We start from the raw sequence: 21,099 nt of genomic DNA, 5'->3' as shown, positions 1-21,099 counted from the left end.
ATGGCGTACATTTATAGTGCGCGTTTTTTTGTTACTGTTTCAATGTAAAGTAAACCTATCAACAGCATCAGTTAGTACTATATTATAATTGTGCTCTTGAAAAATCCTCACAGCTGGTTCATTAACAAAACAGGGATCAGTTTAGGTTTCTGGGAAACTGCCCACCTACCCCTCTCCAAACCTAACACTAATACTTACTTATTGCTTTGGGTAAAATATCAGGTTTGGGGAGGGGTAGGTGGGCAGTTTCCCAGAAACCTAAACTGATCCCAAAACAGTTTCTATTGTTATTATAAAAACAATATTTACCTACAGTGCTGTTACTTACATGAATAAATGTTTGTCCGTGAAAGTGAACAGTGTGCATGTCAGCCTCGCTTCCCATACCAACTAGGTACCAGTCTACCTTCTCTGTCTGATACATCATCAAACCTTCCAAATTGCCAAACACAAAACCGTTGATCACATACATCTTATTACTCTCCTTGAAATCCTCGTCTTCCTTAAGGTTTGTTTTATTTCCAGGCTTTTTGCAATATTTCTCTCATTTTCATCAATTATGGTGAACATCAACGCAAACTCCCGATCAACATCACGTCTTGTGTTTGTCTTCAACAGCGTATTCTGAGTTGAATAATAAAAGTAATTAAAATAAGTAAGGAAGATGTGGCGAAATACGTTGTTGCTTTGGAGTTCTTCCTTGGCTTATGACGTTACGATCATCTATACATAGATATACCTAGATAATGGTTAGATGGATAGATAATGGTTAAATGTTCTAGTCTTCTCGGATAAGGACGATAAACCGTAGGTCCCGTCTCCTGTATCTTCAGTGTTATATTGTCAGCAGGGGACGTTAAGGTATCAGCCACCGTTAAAAGGTGCAGTTTTTCTAAATTTGAGATTTTGTGATGTTCAGATAAAGCTCTTCAAGGGCGTTCTTTTACAAAAAAGTTCACACAAAAATCTTATTTCTGCGCGAAGTTATTGCGCGATAAAGTTTTTGCAAGGTTAATTATGTTAATTGCCCGTTGAGATGTCCTGTCAACGCGTCACGAAATCCCAGATCCATTGTTCACGCAAGAACATATTTGCAAGAACAAGCGGTAAAGCGCCGAATGCGGGCAGTCGGTTTCCGCGCCAACAAATGAAAGCCGATCGTAAATTCATGTTGAAGAACCGGTTGAAGATCAAGAAAGTGGTCACACTGAATAGAAGACGCGCTAGTGTTCAATGGAAACAGACACGCATACCGGTAAATATTGAAATAAAACGACAGTGACGGTGGATACGGCCTGCCTTGTGAAACATTTAGGGTTTACAATCGACGACATTTGTTGTCTGAAAATATGTAAGCCTTAAATCAAATTTATTCTTACCCAGCTAGAACTACTAGTCTCATTTCGGCAAGCCTGTTTTCTTTTGTGTTGACCGAACGTTATTTCGAGGCTTCACCTTCACTTTCAGCAGCAATCGCCGTTTGTTAGCGGCTTTGTCGCGCTTTCGATGAATCAGCACACAACCAAACTCGAAGCATGTCAAATTATATAACATAAATGCGGCTCCGTATGTGGAGCGAAAATTTTGAATTTTCTATAAACTGTATAAACCTCGATTTGTATCCGGTCAGAAGATAAAAATATATCGCCACGTTCCGCGTAAATGTTTTGCCTGTTGAATGTAACCTGTCAAGCATCTATTGTTAGAGAAGGATGACCCTTCCTGGTAAGCATCAACCTTGACGTTCCAGGCGTTATAATCCCATTATGGGTAAGACTCCGCAAAAAATATATTTCGCTTTTTTCTCGGAAAGAAAATTTCGACAAGTTGAACGTACGTTTTTAACTCCAAGTCGGCAGCCCCTGAACCGATTTGGCTGAAATTTGGCCAGCTTATTGCCAGATAGTTTTTCTCCAAAACCGTGTCTGCGATTTTTGTTTTCTTTTCTCGTTTTCGAATAATTTATATTTTTCCACAGGAAGTGGCGATGATTCGTCTCCCCTAACTTCATCTGCGCATTACAAAAGAACAAACGCACTTGTCAAAAATCTGAGACACGGTTTTTTAGAGAAAGGTGTTAAGAGGCAAACGCGATGTTTATCGTTTTCTTCCGCTTATTTTCGGCGGGCCTGGAGCTTGATTTACACAGACATATACTTTCGCAAAAACGTCTCAATTTTGCGTTTATTTTAAGTTTTCGTCATTTTTAAAGGAATAATTCATAATCTGGAACTATTAAGCTTTCAGAAAATGTGTGGTTTGTAGGGGTTTGTATTAAAAACAAAAGCGCTGGAGCGATCCGGGCGCGGACGGTCCTGAAGGGTGGCTGATACCTTAAATAACCCACACACTTATCGCAAAGAGTAGCGCACGGAGTTTTCGGTGTCATGGTCTGGCCTTGTTTCACGGGTTGATGCTTCAAATAGGGTTAACCTCATTGCGCCTTTCCCCCTTGAACAGAATTGTCCAAGTAAAATAACTATGATTATGATTTGATGATGGTAGTGAGGAACTTTGCGGCTGAAGATCGAGTTGCCAGGGCATTCATGATTTACGTAGGGAGGCTAGAAATCTGCCATACAACATATGTATTCTCTTGCTTTTACAAAATAAACAACAAGATATTAACGTTTAAGAGGCAAATGGTCAAAGCAACCCAGGTAACAACCGATAGGTATTATGAGTGGAGAGATGTAAGTCACTGGTGGATATTACAAGTCATATGGACGGTAACAAGTGCTGCTTGCCAAATCTTCGACCGCTGAAAGTCACTCGAGACGTTTCCGAGCTTTATCATCTAACCCGTAGTACTTTTGTATATTTCCTAGAATTTGCTCGCCAAATTGTTCTGCGCCTCCGACTTCGATTGAACGTTTTAGCGCCGAAAAATGCGGGATTGTTTCAGTTAGCATTGACAGGTTTGAAGCAATTGAAAGAAGTCGTGATTTTTGGCAACTTTGGCGACCTTACAGGCTTGGTGACTGGGATACTTGATCACAGACTGCTAATTCATACGGCCATTAATTTTACTTTCTTGCGGGTTTCGGTCTTTGCTTTTCGCGCGATGATCCATGATATGGTAAATTCTCATTTCAGATACTCAGCTACACTGTTAACACGTAAGTTACTGTAAAAAAATATTATTACGCTACGCCTGTTGGAGAAATGGAAGGAAGGAGTGAGTGGGGGGTCTAAACTTCATACTCTCCGAACATTTCGTACTCCCAGTTCCCGCCCCTTTTTTGGTGTACGCTGCCTCCATTGTACTTTTTAGGTTTGCAAAATATTGTATAACCTTACCATTTTTCCTATTTATACGGCCTACCACCACCTTTGTAATCCCACTTCCTTTCTTTCTTTCTATCGCTTGACTGGACTTTTCACCGCGCGCCTTTTCTCCCCAGTTTCAATGCCCCACCCTATGTTACACTACGTTTAAACGTCACGTTCATGAGCTGCGGCTTATTCATGTCGATGCAGTCGTTCCCGGCGTATCAAATTGAACGTTCGGTTTTCGAACTCAATCGAACGCAATCGAACTTAATCGAACGATTAAATTCGATTTTGTTCGGTCATCGAACGAAATCGAACTCACAAAAAATAAATGCAAATCGAACAAAATCGAACGTCCGATGACGTTCAATTTAGTTCGGTCGTCGAACGACGCCAAAGCGAGCGGCTTACGTCGTATGAAGATATGATCTGAATCGAGCGAATGTTCAGTTTTCCTTCATTTGATGATCACGGGGATAAATTCCCGGGTAAATGCGACAATCGATGAAGCCATCTTAAGTTATGTTTCCTTTATTTCCATACTTTTTATGTCAAAATGGAGACATAATTCTGCCACTAACAACAATAAAAATACGGTTAACACTGATGTCACATACGGCGTGCACCTTCATCCCCATGTGCAATGCTATATTGTTTAATCGATCATATAAAGTTTTAATTCGCAAAATGTTATTCTAAAATACGGTTTTCACTTGATACGATACGCAGATACATCGGGGGTTGTATTTTGATCCCTCGTACGAGTTTTAACGTATTCCCGGGCGTATTAGATTGCTCGAATATTATGTTTTATTTCTTTAGGATCAAATAAAAAGACAAAAGTTATACGATACCGTGTCCAGTCACTTATTCCAAAACCATTTAAGGAATGATCATTAACTTTTTACTCGCTCCGCTAGGTTCCAATTTTGTTTTTTAAATTTTTGCCACATCGATTTCCGAACTTAATCGAACGCTTAATTCGATTTCGTTCGATTTGGTTCGGAAATCGAACTCACAAAAAAAATTGTTGTCCGATTTCGTTCGATGACCGAACAAAATCGAATTTAATCGTTCGATTAAATTCGATTTTGTTCGGTCATCGACCGAAAACGACCTCACAAAAAATAAATGCAAATCGAACAAAATCGAACGTCCGATGACGTTCAATTTAGTTCGGTCGTCGAACGACGCCAAAGCGAGCGGCTTACGTCGTATGAAGATATGATCTGAATCGAGCGAATGTTCAGTTTTCCTTCATTTGATGATCACGGGGATAAATTCCCGGGTAAATGCATCAATCGATGAAGCCATCTTAAGTTATGTTTCCTTTATTTCCATACTTTTTATGTCAAAATGGAGAAATAATTCTGCCACTAACAACAATAAAAATACGGTTAACACTGATGTCACATACGGCGTGCACCTTCATCCCCATGTGCAATGCTATATTGTTTAATCGATCATAGAGCGGTTTTCACTTGAGTGTCGAAAGTAAATTGCGTTTGCTTTGGTTTTGCGTTCACTACGCTTACTGATTGGTTTAAAAATTTCGCGCCAGTTTCTCGGCCAATCAGGAGTAAAACCAAAACCAATTGTGACTCGCTCGCGCACGTTTTCCCGCGCTTCGTGGCGGCTACATGTATTTGCTTCGAGTTTTGATTGGTTCACTGGATTGTCTGTGTCCTTTGTGATTGGCCAGAGTAATTACTTTGGTTTTGGTTTTACGACACTGAATTGAAAACTGCTCTATAAAGTTTTAATTCGCAAAATGTTATTCTAAAATACGGTTTTCACTTGATACGATACGCAGATACATCGGGGGTTGTATTTGAGTATTTGTAATTTGATCCCTCGTACGAGTTTTAACGTATTCCCGGGCGTATTAGATTGCTCGAATATTATGTTTTATTTCTTTAGGATAAAATAAAAAGACAAAAGTTATACGATACCGTGTCCAGTCACTTATTCCAAAACTATTTAAGGAATGATCATTAACTTTTTACTCGCTCCGCTAGGTTCCAATTTTGTTTTTTAAATTTTTGCCACATCGATTTCCGAACTTAATCGAACGCTTAATTCGATTTCGTTCGATTTGGTTCGGAAATCGAACTCACAAAAAAAATTGTTGCCCGATTTCGTTCGATGACCGAACAAAATCGAATTTAATCGTTCGATTAGATTCGATTTCGTTCGATTGAGTTCGATGAAAAATTTGTTCGATTTCGTTCGATTTGATACGCCGGGAGTCGTTGTGTCACCCACAAATGACCACTGCTCACCGGGCGTGTTTAAAACACGAAATGGCGAAATGGCGAAACGGCGAAATGGCGAAATGGCGAAATGATACTGAAGATAAAAGCCAAAGTTATACGATATTACCGTTGTACTGGAATTTTCATATTTTGCCGAATTCATCCTTGTAGATAAGTCCCGAAAAATAAACAAAACCAAACCTACTTTGCGATAAAGTTCATACACGATATCAGTGGCAAACGTTCTTTGCACAGAAACGGAGTAACGTTCGATGTCTATATCAGTCATTCGATACAATGTAAGCTCTGTAGTGCAGTGCAGATACTGATAGGCAACTTGGCAAGTACTAAATGAAAAAAATATCCTGGTGTGCTGCGACCTTTTAGCAATACGTTCAATTTGGCGTTGTGATAAGTGACAAGTATTCATTATATTCCTGGGCCAGAACATTGAAATGTTCCCTTGAAATAATTCAGTCTAGACGTGTAAACAGAACTACCTTGAAGTTCAAAAAGAAACCAAACTATATTATTTACGTGTATTTATCTTAACAATTTGCCATTTCGTCATTTCGCCATTTCGCCATTTCGCCATTTCGCCGTTTCGCCATTTCGCCACTTCGTGTTTTAAACACGCCCCTGCTCACCATTAGAGTTCTCAGCAGCTCAGTGGTTAGAGCGTCCGACTAGTGTACGGAAGGTCGTGGGTTCGAGTCCCATCTGTGAACTCAGAATTTTTTTCTGAGTTCTTTCTCCACACATCTATCCATTATTATTTATCGAAATAATATTATGTGAAATAATACAATATAACCTCTGCCTTCGCTTAATTCAGGCATAAACCAGGTCTAACCTACACCACCTTATTTTGCATAAACGGTGCAGTTTGTTAATCTGACCTGTTTGCAGATGATCAGTGGTCCTATCAATCCGCTGTTGGTGTCTTTCACTGGATTGACGTCAGAATAATAGGCCCACGTGGTACACTTTGGACCATTCGGCCCTGGACCGGCGCGTTCAGGGACCTGCCAAGTGTACTTATACAGCTTACCGGGCTCAATCGCATTGTCTATTTTACTGCCACCCGGTGTACCGTCGTTATAGTTTGAACCCTCGTTTTGTTTGCTGCAGGAAGAAAAAGAAGAAAAATATTGAAATATTAATTTTCTCGAACGGCACAAATATTCTCTCTTATTGTCGATTTATTCTTTCCGTATGTTTGATTTATTAGGGACATTCTCGGTCATGATCGGATCCTTTCTCTCAGCACCAAGAAACACGGTTTTACTTATGACCGAAGGCAACTTATTTATGGAGGGTGTATTTAATGATTTGTGACTGCTGAAATGCATGTGTTTTATAAGAAAGCGAAATGTACTGTATGTGTGGAATCGGGACATAGAAACCGAATTTGAATGACTAAGATCATCTCCAAAAGTTTTCAGTTATTTTTACTCGCATATAGAAAGCCAGTTGCATAAGCCCTGGACCGTACATGCTATACAATGTTCAGTTTCTTTTTTCTTTGTTCCTAAGCCGTAGCGGTACTACCAGCCGCTTCATTTCGCTGTCCTATTTGAGAAACTTGGCTCCGAAACGGCTAAATATTTTGGGGCTGTCAGCATTGTTGTGACTGCCTGATGTCAAGCCCATGGCACGTTTCCTTTAAAAAAGATAGCAGGAACCATGTGCATGCTTTAGTCCATCGTTAATTCACAAAATACTTCTTTGACGTACTTGTAATACAGACCATGAGGATGCATTGAAAACCTCCTAGTGGCCATGTTCTTAAACACCACCTCTATTGTATCTCCAACTTCGGCGTGCATCATTGGCCCCAACATTCCTAGGTGATTTTCGGCGGCGGTCCTTGTTTTTGTCTTGGAAAACTCGGCACTAGTGTATTCACGGTACACCGCCTTCTTGTATTTTCGGCCAATTCTTTGGTCGCCACGTGTGGTGAAAGCTGAAGCATCGCTAAATGAAAGGAGGACGAGGTCAAGAAAATCAAAATATATGTTTATATAAACTATTTTGTGGTTTTCTTTTCTTTTTTTAATCTTTGTAATAGTCTGTTATATTTCAATAACAAACTTCTAGTATGTCGAACATTTAAAGATAAATTCTAGTCCGTACTTCGCAATCTCCGCTTGCAATGTTAATGTGAGTCTCACACGAAGGAATGAATACCAGTAAAGTTAAAAATTCTGTGACAAACTTAAAAAATAAGGAGTAGGAGAACCTCGAAGCTATTTTCCAACCCACGTTTCAGCTAATTTGAAATTCTTGAACGAAACGAACCGTAATGACGAACCGTAATATGCTATTACCGAAGTGTAACGTTTTAAAGAATTCAAAACAAAAATGAAAACAAATCCCGAGTCTACGCAATACGGACTGGAAATCAGCTTTAATGCTTAATTGTGGAGTAAGAAAAAAAAACACATTTTAGCAATTCTTCATTCCTCTACTGGAAAGTGTTGCCTAACCATATCTGAAGACAGTTTAAATACAAAGATGTGACAACTCATACTGACTTGCTCTTTTCTAATGGCACTCCTTCTAAGACATCTTTGCCACTGGGCGCGTAGTCCCAGTCCACCTCAACCGCGGCAATATAGTACCGACGAACCGTCCCAGTTGGCTTCAGTGTCGGCGCTTTTCCACAAGTCTTTCTGACAGTGTATTTCGCAAGCATACCAGCTGTATAATGATCGTTGGTTTTGCAAACAATTGCCCATTCTCCCGGGTTGTCTGGAGTCATTTTCAAAGTTGCGAATGTTCCTGAAATGAGATCAACAAGCCTTAATTACTTCAAGAATAAATAAGTATGTCTGTGGCATTGTATTCGTTCATTTATTTATTCGCTCGTGTATTGATCCTTTGTCCGTTCGTTAAGTTTTTATTAGTCTTCCAAACTGGTAAAAAAAAAATTGAGAGGGGTCGCAAAACTGTAAAAAACTTTGTCCATTTCTATGCAAACGTGATGTGAACGCAGCTGGCCATCGCTAGTCAACGAAAATGCCCGCAAGTTCTTGCCAATCGAAGTTTCATCAACACAAGTTAAACTTATGCCTGTGTACATTATTGTAGGCAGGGCTGCAAGTTCTTGCCAATCGAAGTTTCATCAACACAAGTTAAACTTATGCCTGTGTACATTATTGTAGGCAGGGCTGTATAAGACAACTCAAAACAAGGATATGGGCCTGGAAGCCATTTACCTGGAAGAAGGCTGACGGTATCTTTCACATTGCCATTGTGAATAAACGTGTTTCCGTGAAAGTAAGCTGTATGCCGGTCTATTTCGTTACCTAAACCAATCATGTGCCAAGAGATGTCATCTCCAAGGCACATTTCCAAGCCAGGCAGGTTAGCATACAGATATCCGTTAATACCATGCATATTATTGCTTTCCAGATAGTGTTCGTCATCTGAAATATCAAGAAACACAATGTACTTTAGCTTTGAAAAATCTAGCACTTGATGTTTTATAACTAATGTAACTATTCCACATGATAAAAATATGCGTAGAATGTAACGCCACCACGTTAAAAGCCTCACTTATTGGCAGAGCCTCATTTGAAGAAATTGTGTTATTTTTAAGAAGGCACAAGGCGAAGAAACGACTTATGCATTTTTATCTCCAGTCTAGAGTTAGAAGAGAACATTTAAGACCACGCCTGCTGTTTCCGTAGCGAAATTATTGCTAACTATGCTTGGTCCGTGACTCAGATCAAGGTTTATTTGTTTGTTGCTTGTTTCTTTGTTCGTTCGTTTCTTCGTTTGTTCTTTCGCTCCTTCCTGCGTTCTTTCGGTCGGTCGGTCGGTGGTTGCAATTGGTTGGTTGGTTGGAAATGCTGCTCACGATCAGTCAAACGATCTGAATGACGATCAATGAAAAAACATTGACCATCACTGACGATAACTGTACAATTACGATCGTTTACGATCGCTGACGATTATTGGCGATCATTAACTCAGTATCATTGGCGACCACTTTCAATTGATGGCGATCATAGTAAATCTGCATTGACGATTACTAATGATTCTTTACTGACATACCATCGCTGATCTCGTCCGGCTTATTCGCTCTTTTCTTGTTTTCTTCGTGGTACCACGACAAGCTTTCAACTGTCAGAGTGAAGACCAACACAAATTCTTTGGTAATGTTTTTCTGTGTGTTGTCGTCCTTCAATGACCCTTTCTTACACGTTAGCAATGGACCAAACAGTCCTGTCAAAAAACAATTCACAAACATGTTAAATATAGAAGTTTACTGGCCATACTTCTGATCAAATCAGCTGTATATAACACTGAGTTTGAGTCATCCACGATGGAAACGCCTAGAAGTATTTAAGTACCTCTTAGTAATCTTGACTTCCTCATCCTTTTTTTGTCTCTCGTTGTCAGTACTTTGCACAGAAGTTGATAATTTCAAGTTCTTCAGAGTAATGTTATTAACAAACTGTACCAAGACGTGTCACTCGCCTAGTCATTTCCTGCTTCCTAAACCTTATCTTTTACGAGGTTTCTTGTTTCTGTCACCGTCTTGGTTTGATAATAACCTCTTATGTTAACCCTATTCAGACCGGGCTTTTTTGGACCTTCTCAGACCGGGGGGGGGGAGGTTTCGGAAGCCCTCCCCCCCTATGTAACTTCCAGAATATTTAAGCAATCACCATGAAACTTATAGGATGTATAGTACGTCCGAAACTCTTTCTTTTGGTATACGTCACGTGGGATGGTGACGTCACATCACGTGACAATTACATAATGATGTCAATACAGCCGACATCTTGGATCCGCCATCTTGGATTTCAAAAATTGTCCAAAATGCCAGAAAACCACCCAAAATCACTGCAAAGTACTCAAATTGAATAAAAATATGCTTTAAACCCGTAAAAATGTTAAAGTAATTCCATTTAAGTAGATTTTTAATAACAGAAACACGCAAAATTACAAATTTGGGAAAACATGCCTGTCAAAATGCCGTTGCCATGGTGATGTCAAGTTCCTGACACATCATCCAACCCTAGCAAATTGTTGCCAGATAAATTTTAGGAAAACTCAGAAAGTTTGGCAGCGTTTGGTTAAATCTTAAAAAAGTTATAAAAGTTAAAAGTCAGCGCGGGCCTCAAAAGCCCCCCCCCCCGGTCTGAATAGGGTTAAACAGAGAACGTTTCACATGCCCCCTACTCTCTCTCCTCCACAGAGGCTCTCGAAGAGGTTTTTAGTGGGAGTGTCCGCTTTACGAAGTGAGTGCAGGCGCAAAACAACATCTAGGAACTGGACTAGAGGAGGTTTCAATTCGATGAAAACTTACTAGAATCACTCAAACAAGAGCACAGATGTGAACTTTCGTCAACTCTCATTCTCAGTTTGATCCACCCTTTAGGGTAACTAAATATGGACTCACCCGAGTAAGTATCCTTAACAGGATTCACGCTTGAGTAGTACAACCACGTGATGCACTGTGCGTCAGTCCCGGTGGGACCCACCTCCTCAGGTACACTCCATCGGTATGTATAAGGCTGGCCTGGTCGCACAATATCGTCTGCCTTTTGAGCCTCGGATGTGTGATCGTGATACCAGGCTCCCTCGTTAGACTTGTTAAAGAAAACACCATGTGGCTGTATACTGTAGTTATGACTTGCCTGTCCAAGGAGCAAAGTCAATGATCAAACAATGGACCGATAATATCTAAAATTTAGACTCTGTGCACGATCTGGTTGGCTAGAAGTAAAACAGTCAAACTTGTAGTATCACAAAATTGAGGCCACATGAGAGATATTGAAAACAATTGCATGCATGTAGCTTGTGTTTCTTTCTTGTCCTCGCAATTGCCTGTCGAGTATGTGTAGAGTAGGTGGTGCAAGGTCAATTCTTTTTCATGCAAAACTTAAATAACATTTCATCCAGCTGCAGAGCTGGCCCAGTACCTCTGTGGCCGTGAATTGTCCAAGCACGTAATTTTGATATGAGACGTTGCTAAAAGTCATCCTCTCTTGCTAACCCTCATGACGACAACCTGTGACGTGACAAATTTCCCATCTCGCCCTATCCTCCATCAGGACCGTAACTTATCGGGTTTTCAAAAGAAGCGTATGTTCTATAAAACTATATAAACCACTGAGACATAATGTCCGACGTCCGTCGGCGCGGTGGCCTAATGGTTAGTGGGTTGGAAAACGAGCGAGCGGTCCGAGTTCGAGGCCTGGCCGGGCACTGCGTTGTGTTCTTGAACACTTGCACTTGCAGTGCATCTCTCCACCCAGGTACGGTCTATAAATGGGTACCCGCAGGGGGTAACCCTACGATGGACCAGTATCCCATTTAAGGGGAAAGAAGCTCCTAGTCTCTTTATGCTACGGAAACCGAGATAAGCTCCGGCCTGATTGCCCACTAGGCTCGAACTTATAGAGATCTCCTTGAATTCGATAAGGAAGTGGCAAGGATATACTAGCAAATGCAATTCATCACTGTCGGAGGAATGATTAAGGCCGTTACGTTTATACATACATTATTCATGAAGACCACTTTGATCACATCGCCAACTTCTCCCCGAATGATCGGCCCGAGGAATCCAAGGTATTTAGGTTTTTCCTTTTTTACTTTAAAGCTTTCGTCAGTATACTCTTCATAAGATGCCTTGAGATATTTTCCGCCAATTCTGAGATCACCTTGAACAAAGAAGACTGCTGACTCGCTAGGGAACAGACAGAATAAAGATGTAAGAAATAAAATGTCACCACGACTAAGATATAAACTCTGTAAGTAGTGGCCTTTCTCAGCTCACGAAAAGAAAACTCAGAACCGGAAAAAAAATCGATCGTATTACAGTGGGCATATAGGGCAGAAAAACACTCATTCTTGGTCTTGGCACTCCTTTAATAAAACCTATTTATGTAACCTGTCTTTTGTGAAAAGCATTTGTAATTGGTCGAAAATAACATTTTAATGGCCATACCCTGTAAATAATACAAAACGGTGATGTAAAAACCTATTTTCTTTTGTCTACCAATGACCCGCCTACCATGGACGGTCACCAATCGCAAGCGGTCAATAGACATAAGATTGTGTAAAAAACTACGCTGTTCATTGACTGGATGAGGGAGAAGGCTATTATTAGGTATAAACCCAACGGGTGACATGAAACCTATTTTCTTTCATCTACCAAAGCACCGCCTACCATTATAGGTCATCTATAGTAAACGGTCACTAGACATAAAAAGATTATTAAAGCCGCAGCTCATTGACTGGCTGGAGGAGAATGGTATTATAAGTTATAGTTTACCTATCTGGTTTTGTCAATTTCTGCCCGTCCATATTGTTCATTCCGGTTGGCCCATAATCCCACACCACCTCATTTGCCGCAATGAAATACGTCCGCGTTTTCCCGCCACTTACGGTTGGCACGTGGCCCGGTTTACCGTCACATTTCGTTACGTTATACAAGGCGTACATGCCGTTGTTGTAATGATCGTTAACAAGGCAATTCAACATCCACGTCCCAGAGTTTAAGGCTTTCATAGAAGCTGTCACAAACGTGGCGGGTAGAAGGGAAGCTACGTCTTTGCGATGGCCGTCGATGGTGAAAGATTGTCCATGGAAATAAGCTGAATGAACAACAATAGAATATAATTATTGTGTTTTACGTTAAGAAATGATTCTGAATGTCTCTTTTTGTTAGGTTTTCTTATGTTATTGTTGTCATGTTTTTAGCTTCTTGTAAACTTTTAATTTTAATTGTAATATTGACAGACCCAAAACAGCATGTATGAATGTAAATGCTCCTCGCAGTTGTATTTGCAATTTTAGCGAACGTGCAAAGTAGAACCAGTGAGAGGGAAGCCCAGTGGCCTAAAAGTACATCTATTTATCGCTCGTTCGTTCGTTCGTTCGTTTGTTCGTTCGTTCTTTTGTTCGTTCGTTCGTTTGTTCGCTCGTTCGTTTGTTCGTTCGCTAGTTTGCTAGTGCGCTGGTTCAACCCATCCACTTATCTTTGTTTCCTTACATCCCAACTTACGAACATTAACTAACTAACCCATACAGCTTACTCACCCGAGTGCATATCAATTTCATTTCCAATCCCTGCTAAATGCCAGCTGACAGAATCTCCCAGGCACATGTCCAAGCCGGGCAGATTTCCATAGAGATAACCGTTAATAGCATGCATCTGGTTGCTTCTCTGAAAGTCTCTATCGTATTTGTTGCATTGCTTAGGATCGACACAGAACTCCTTGATGTTTTTGTCAAGAAGCCAACTGTAGCTTTCATCTATCATTGTGAACACACTTGCAAATTCTTTGTCAATATTTTTTCGTCGAATGTCGGATTCTAAAGTTCCACTTTTACAAGTCAGTAGGATCCCTGAAGTGAAAAAAGAAAACAAACTTTACAAGGCACGAGTATAGACATGAACAAGAAATGAAAAGTAAAGGCGACATTTGTCGGCGAGGGTTTCAGTTTGATGAGAATTGATCATGTTATTGGCAGTTTACATGTAACATTTGTCATCCATATGGGATGTATAATCCTGTGAAAAATGCGCAAGATTTGAGAATATTTCTTTATCCCACTTATGCGTAGCGAAGATCTTGTACTAGCTTTGATAACCGACCTACCCGTATGGTCGAAAATGGCAAGTGAAAGAAATTGAAGGAAGTGGGTAACGCAAGACACAAGGCATAGCCGCGAAGCTGAAAATATTAATCCTCGTAACGAGGTAAAACAAAAGAATAAATTATTTAGGCCCTTGAGGGTTCTTTGAACAGCAAAACAGCCTTCCAGGTCGGCAAATTAAATTCTGGGGTTAATGCTGTGTTGGAGTAGTAACTTTTTCAGGAGAAAGTAGAAATACTCCGGAAAGCGGCGTGAGGCATCAACACGATGGGCCATTAGACTCGAATGCCAACTTTAGCTGTAATAATAATAATATATTTTTTATCATTATATTTCTTCTCATTACCTGCCTGATTGACTTTGTAGTGATATTGTTGCGACAAATAAGATGTTATATCAGCAAACTTACCTATAAGACCAGTGTTAATGTCACTTCGTGGCACCACGTGCGAGTGGTAAAGCCACGTGAGACAATCTTCATCGCCCTCAGTTGGCGCGTGGCCTTGAGTTAGTTTCCAACTGTACACGTGACTTCCACCAGAAGGCACGTGATCATCCTTCTTATTGGTCCCACTTGTCTGGTCCTGGTATAAGGCACCTTCTGAATCTTTGTTGTAGAAGACCCCGTGTGGATGCATTGAAAACGTTCCATTGGCCTTGTTGTTGAAGTGGACCTCAATCGTGTCTCCTACCTCGCCATTTAGTATGGGTCCTATCAAGCCGAGGTATGGCGGGTGCACCTTTTCCGTGTTGAAGGTATCATCTGTGTACTCACGATATAGCACCTTGTTATAAACGTGCCCAATGCCTCTTGTGGTGAACAAAGCAGCATCACTAGATTAGGTGAAAACAAGAGAAATGGTGAAAATGGTGTCTTTTTGTGTTGTAGCTTGCGGCTTTTCCAGCGCCCTGGAAGCAACAGTGGGTAAAAACGTGAAGGTAAGGTAGAGGAATGGAAAGGAAGCAAATTGCAGGTCTCCCATTCCTCTTGCGATTTCGTCGCTTATCTGGGGAGGAAAACAGCAGGACTGTTAATCTTTCAATTATGGCTTACGGTTTTGAAAGATAAGTGTCGCGACGAACGAGGTAGTTATGCCTAATTTTGGTTATGTTTTCAAAACTCGTAAACCGACCGACAAATAAACATTTCCGCACTCAGCATATTACAGTGCGCCCCAGTGTGGCGTTAAACATGCAGTGTGTTAGCCACACAAAAAGCAATCGACTTAGAGAAAAACAAAAAGACTGGTAATAGATTACTCCATGAAATATTCCTGCGATTACATACAGCGGAACCTTCTATATAGAGGCTGGAGACATGTTCTGCAGCATGTCACGAGTTTCTGAAATCGGCAACATTAGCAAAAGTGATGTAAATGCTTCACTTTTTGAATCCTTTTCTAAAGCAAAGGTATTACCTTATTGGTACTTTATTTCGCAGGTCTTTATTTTCGCGTTTTTCGCGCGCGATTGTAAAAACATCGCGAAATTAAAGACCTGCGAATAAAAATCCCTGCGAAATTTTAACACGCGAAATTTAATACCCATATAGAAAAAATAAATCACAGAAAAAATTATTAACATGTACCAACCATAACATATACAGGGTATGTATTGACAAAACATTGCGCGCGAATTACGTTCTAAGACAATGCGTTTCCACGTTATAATAATACACTTTAAAGTCAATTTTCAAATATCCGTTTTGATTCTTCCAGTTTACCTTAAAGTTAATTTTTAAGTCTGCGTTTTGCTTGTTCCAGTTTATCTAGAAAAAAATGAGACTTTTTGAAAAAATGAAATGAATTTGAGAATGCTTGTTTTGCGAAATGTAATGCCTTTTTCTTATATTTGCCTATTGAAATCGCGAAAATAAAACTCCGCGAAATACTGCCTCGCGAAAATCGCGAAATGAACTACCAATAAGCTAAGGTAAAAAAAAAAAAAAGCTAAGATACGTTCAAGATGATTATCAAAGCCCACTCTGGTGAGCAACCGAAAGGCCTAACGTGATTGCGTGACTACCTGTCAGGCTTTTAGTCACATCACGGAAGCGTTGCTTTTGGTTGCGTGACGAAAGGTTTCCTTTACTGGGGTCTCCATGAATCTTCGATCGGACAGGAATGAAAAAGTTCCCAGTCATGAAACTTTTCTAGCTACCACCCGGCGTCCGTCTTAACAATGAGAATTACCTATTGAGTAAACTGCTACCCAAAAACAAAACAGCACTAGGTTTTGAACTCGGATTGAATTCAACCATTCACAAGTCCATTACATGTAACTTGTCACCTTCGACCTTAATCTGAAGAATTAGAAGTGCAGATTAATTACATAGTTATGCAATATCGCCCTGATGCAATTCTTGCATCTTTGACAATTCCTCGTGCAATTGTTGCAACTTTTTTCCTGTCTAAGGTTGAAATCCTTTGCCCGATCAATATTACTCGAATTTCCCTGGGGTGGGGGAGGGGTGACAACTTTTGGGGCAGTCGTACGTTGCTTTTGGGCAACAACAGTTGTCTTTTACAGCTTGTTAGCTACGGTAAGAGTCCATTCGTATACTCTAACAGCAATGTTATTTAGGTGTCAATTATGTAGTTAGCTCACAGCATGTCACAAGGCCAATAAAGTAGGGAGATGTCACTTGTTCTTTCGGGATTACTAACAACCGTCGAATTGTATCGCTTCATTTGGAGCCGGGATTTTCTCGGTTAAACGCCGGGTCTCCAAAGTGGAGTGGTAAGTCAGTCTTACGGGAATTTATTTGAAATTTAATACATTTTAGGTATGATGGCAAGATACATTAATGTCGCAAATAATGATTAAAAACTCTTGCATAATAAACACTGTGCTCGAATAAACTGCACCACTAAAATAAACGCCAGGTCCAGGAGGCCAAGTTTGAAATTGGAGCGTTTAATCACAGGCAGACCACTCTATGTGTTCGTAGTTAATTACCTATTACCGACCTCCGGCCGGCTAAATCAGTTAAAAAGGCGCTTAAAACGGCCCGCGCAGGCGAAGAAATGCAACAATTGAGTCGATAAACGTTTCATTCAACTTCATTGAGATATTTAGAGCGAAATGTAGTTTAGATATTTAATTTCCAGAGCTTTATTTCGGTAGCCCTTATAGATTTCAAAATTTCTTTTGTTCGTCTCATGTCAACAACAAGAATTAACTACGAACACATAGGGTGGTCTGCCTGTGGTTTAATTGAGAAAATAAGGTAGTCAGACACTGGCACATGACACTGCCGGTATTGCCCGGAAAGAATTCCTAATAACCCATACCATTATATACATTATGTACTAGTACATTGATTGTGACCATCATGTCGCTAAATATATTCTCACCTGTCCTCCTCGAGTCGCACACCTTTCACTTTGTTGTACCCGCTTGGAGCATAATCCCATTTTCTCTCAACAGCTGCAATGAAATACCGCCGTGTCTTCGAGGCTACAGTCATTACAAAGAACTGAACAAGAAAAACACACAAGGCGTTCAACTTCATTGTCTGTGGTGTTCGATCCCAGGAGTTCGATTCCGTCTAAGAAACACTTTATGCAGCTTTATTTATCGGTCGTTCATTCTATTATCATGATGTGCACGTGTTCCATTGAAACTGGACCCAAACAGGGACACGATGACAAGAAAACAAGTGACAATGTCACGGATGAGAATATCATCTCACAATCTGTGAGGGGTCTCTGTAAGCTAACAATTGGAACTGTTTGGATAAATGTCAGCTAAATATTTATGTTGCAGTGAATTGCAAACAACGGAATTTTAATCCCCGAATTTTCGAAACTTTTCCAAAAAAGTCCTATTTGGCGTTCTTTCTTGCCGAAAATGGATAAATAATTCGGAACTACGAGACCCATCAGCCATCGCTTTTCATCTTTAGGACCAATATAATCGCAAAACGAAAAAATAAAAATTCGTCACAAGGGTTATTTTTGCTGAATTGAGACAATAGCGCACTTGCACGATGTCGTCATTTGACTACAACTACCAGAATTCATTTCGCTTTTCTTTTATTATTTCAATTTTGAATCCACAGTTAGGTTTAAAAACAATAAATTGCTCTTATTAGAATGATAAAAAGAAAAAGCGAAGGATTCTGTTAGTTGTAGTCAATTGAAGTCATCATGCAAATCCGGCCTATTAACTAGATCAAGTCAAGTTTATTGTTTTATAGTGTCCATTAATAATTTAATGACACTTTGAACTTTTGTCATTCTCAGTGACAACCAGTACAGCAGGCGAATAATTATGTACTAATTAATCACGTGGATTATCAATGACACAAGCGAGGTTTAACAAGCAGGCAGCATTATATTGACAATAATACTGTTTTACCGTGTATGCTCATTTTAACATTTGTTCAGACAAAACTCGTGCCTCTCTCCGAAAAGGTCAAGCTAACGCGTTAACTTTCTTTCTTGGAAGTAAAAGTCTTGATTTTGTTGCTTAAAAACACCATTTCAGCATATTTCTCAGTCACCTAATGATACATTTCATATCTTTTCCGTTGATCGAACCGTTGGTCGTCGAAGCAAACCCAGCCGTTGGGCGCAAAGATCCTACCTACGAATCATGGGACAGATAAACTCGAGTCCAGGGTCCTCTCAACTCTCGGCTTTCACCCTCTAAAATGGCGCGCTCTGTTGTCCATTTCGGCGGGAATGTGTCCAAAATGCTTTAAAAGCTGAATTTTAAGCGCCGAGGAGACAAATGGGGGAGAAATATGGATAAGAGAGAGGAAAATGACAACACGACAGAGAAGCCTCGACAAAGATGAACCAATATCGAGATTTGAGGCGAATCGCGGTGTTTACAATCGGTGGAAGTCGTGCAATTCGCTCGGTGAGCTACTAAGCTAGCTTTTTTAAAAATCAAATCCGATGTAAGCAGAAACAGGAAAAAGGTAAGAAATACCCACTGGTTTCTGTTAAATACATAATTTAAACGATAACGTTAGCATTCAATCGGGAACGACAATTTTAAACTCTGCCTATTATAAACAATAAGCTAAAATTACATATTGGGACCTCAAGCTGTCAAGATCCCACGAGAGGAGCCTTTCTAATTCACATAATTATGTACAAAGACATAGCAAATTCTCTGAGACACCTATTTCATATGGGTGTCTCTTATGAATTATCTGTAATGTCAAAAAAAGAAGAAGAAGAAAAAAAAGGAAAGAGAATATATTAGTATGGTGCCAAGGGAGTTGAAGTAGGGTATGGTTTTCGAACCCTTTTACACTGAAATAAGGTATGAATAATTATTTTAACTATTTCGGTCAGGAAGTAGCCTATGGTTTATGCACTCTGTCTGGTCAGGGTATTTGGGTATAACTCTTTGAAGAAACAGTTTTATTTACATGTATATGTATGACTACATTCGTATTTTCAGAGGTGTGATTTAATAACTTTGAGAATTTGAAGCCCTTTTCAAATGTCAACTAAAGCCAAAAGCAGTACCTGGGTAGTCTTCCTTTGGTCAAGTCTGACATAGGGAGAGGAAAATCCCATATTTGCACAGGGAACCCAAACGCTGTATTAGTTATTCATAATCTTAAAATAAAAAATGTCCATATTTACCTGCGTTCCTGTGTTTTTTACCGGTTTTGGGGCGATTTGAATCAGACCGAAAGCGGTTTACGTTGCGAGTTTTAAACGGCAATAGATCTGTCGCAATGTTAATACGACGCGCCTCAAGTTTCAATTTTTATTAACTCAAGTTACTAACACCATTAACTATTAATACTCCTCGCGGGGAGTTTCGTGTTTCAATTTAATGGTAATAATAACAGTTAAAGTAAAACTTGAGACATAATTGAGGCGTGTCGTATTGACATTGCGACAGATCGATTACCGTTTAAAACTCGCAACATAAACCACCTTCGCTCTGATTCAAATCGCCCCCAAAACCGGTTAAAAAAAACACAGGAACGCAGGTAAATAAGGACATTTTTATTTTAAGATTATGAATAACTAATACAGCGTTTGGGTTCCCTGTGATATTTGTATACGTAACTGGACTACATGCTGTCCAATTTGGAAATAATTTGATGAAAAAAATTCCGAGGGCAGCCAAAATTGGACGAGGCCGTAGGCCGAGTCCAATTTGGCTGTCAGAGGAATTTTTTGAATCTAATTATTTCCAAATTGGACAAGCATGTAGTCCAGTTACATATTAATTATATAGTCTATATAGCTTGCAGTCAGTCAATCCAGCGCAAACAATAAACTTATGTCCAGAGCGGGAAAAGCATTCAACAATAGTAGGCATAACACAGCACATGCAACTCACTCAAAGCATTGTCTTTACAAATAAAACTTAAACAAAACAGTGCAATATCATTCACCAGAGTTTGCAAAGCTTGCTACAAGGTGAGTGAAAACACTGCATCAATCAATGAAAGTCGTAAACAAAGTGTCCGAAGAGCTTTACAACTTCTTGAATCTGACATACTCCTTTCCACTATCTCGTTCGTACTTCATCGCCGTCTTATCTTTTCTAATTTCAGCAGAAAACGACAAAGAATTGCATCTAGCTCATGGCGATGAATATCTGACAGATTTCTTGCTTCGCTTCGATGCACTTAAGTTCACTCAAGTTTTGTACTATTGGAGGTGCTTTGCTCTTGGCTTTTGCTTCTTAGTGTAGCTAGCTCCTCTTCTGACAATGTAAAAAACTTTCTCTTTGTTGTTACTAAACGTAGCAAACTTGCCTTAGAAAATTCCGCCATTGTCGACTAACAATGCAACAAGTTTACAGGGCTGACGCTATGCTTTGTGCTAATTGGCTAATAACCGTCACATGTTGTGTTTTCTTCAATTTGATTGGCTGATACAAAACTGTCCAATTTCTCTTAAATTGGACAGTTTGTGCATTTTACCTGAAAGTCCTAATTGAAACTTTCCAGATTTAATCCCAA

General features: G+C 39.8%; 1 pseudogene across 1 annotated transcript in view; it reads right to left on the bottom strand.

The window, feature by feature from the left end:
• LOC144648021 (hephaestin-like protein) overlaps positions 1 to 19,690 on the bottom strand; it is a 21,761-nt pseudogene extending 2,071 nt beyond the window's left edge. Inside the window, exons 1-13 of the transcript XR_013569658.1 lie at positions 19,640 to 19,690; positions 17,507 to 17,628; positions 14,560 to 14,984; positions 13,590 to 13,898; positions 12,823 to 13,144; positions 12,048 to 12,234; positions 10,945 to 11,182; positions 9,591 to 9,761; positions 8,750 to 8,959; positions 8,066 to 8,312; positions 7,266 to 7,505; positions 6,428 to 6,653; positions 329 to 624 (exon numbers count right to left, since the gene is read on the bottom strand). The product of XR_013569658.1 is annotated as a hephaestin-like protein (transcript). The remainder of the gene's footprint in view (positions 1 to 328; positions 625 to 6,427; positions 6,654 to 7,265; positions 7,506 to 8,065; positions 8,313 to 8,749; positions 8,960 to 9,590; positions 9,762 to 10,944; positions 11,183 to 12,047; positions 12,235 to 12,822; positions 13,145 to 13,589; positions 13,899 to 14,559; positions 14,985 to 17,506; positions 17,629 to 19,639) is intronic.
• Positions 19,691 to 21,099: the final 1,409 nt, after the last annotated feature.

Source organism: Oculina patagonica, chromosome 4 (assembly GCF_052425735.1).
Source record: "Oculina patagonica isolate OP01 chromosome 4, crgOcupat, whole genome shotgun sequence".
NCBI lineage: Eukaryota > Metazoa > Cnidaria > Anthozoa > Scleractinia > Oculinidae > Oculina > Oculina patagonica.
Note: the sequence above shows the minus strand (reverse complement) of the source record. Positions and strands in the feature narration are given on the sequence as shown.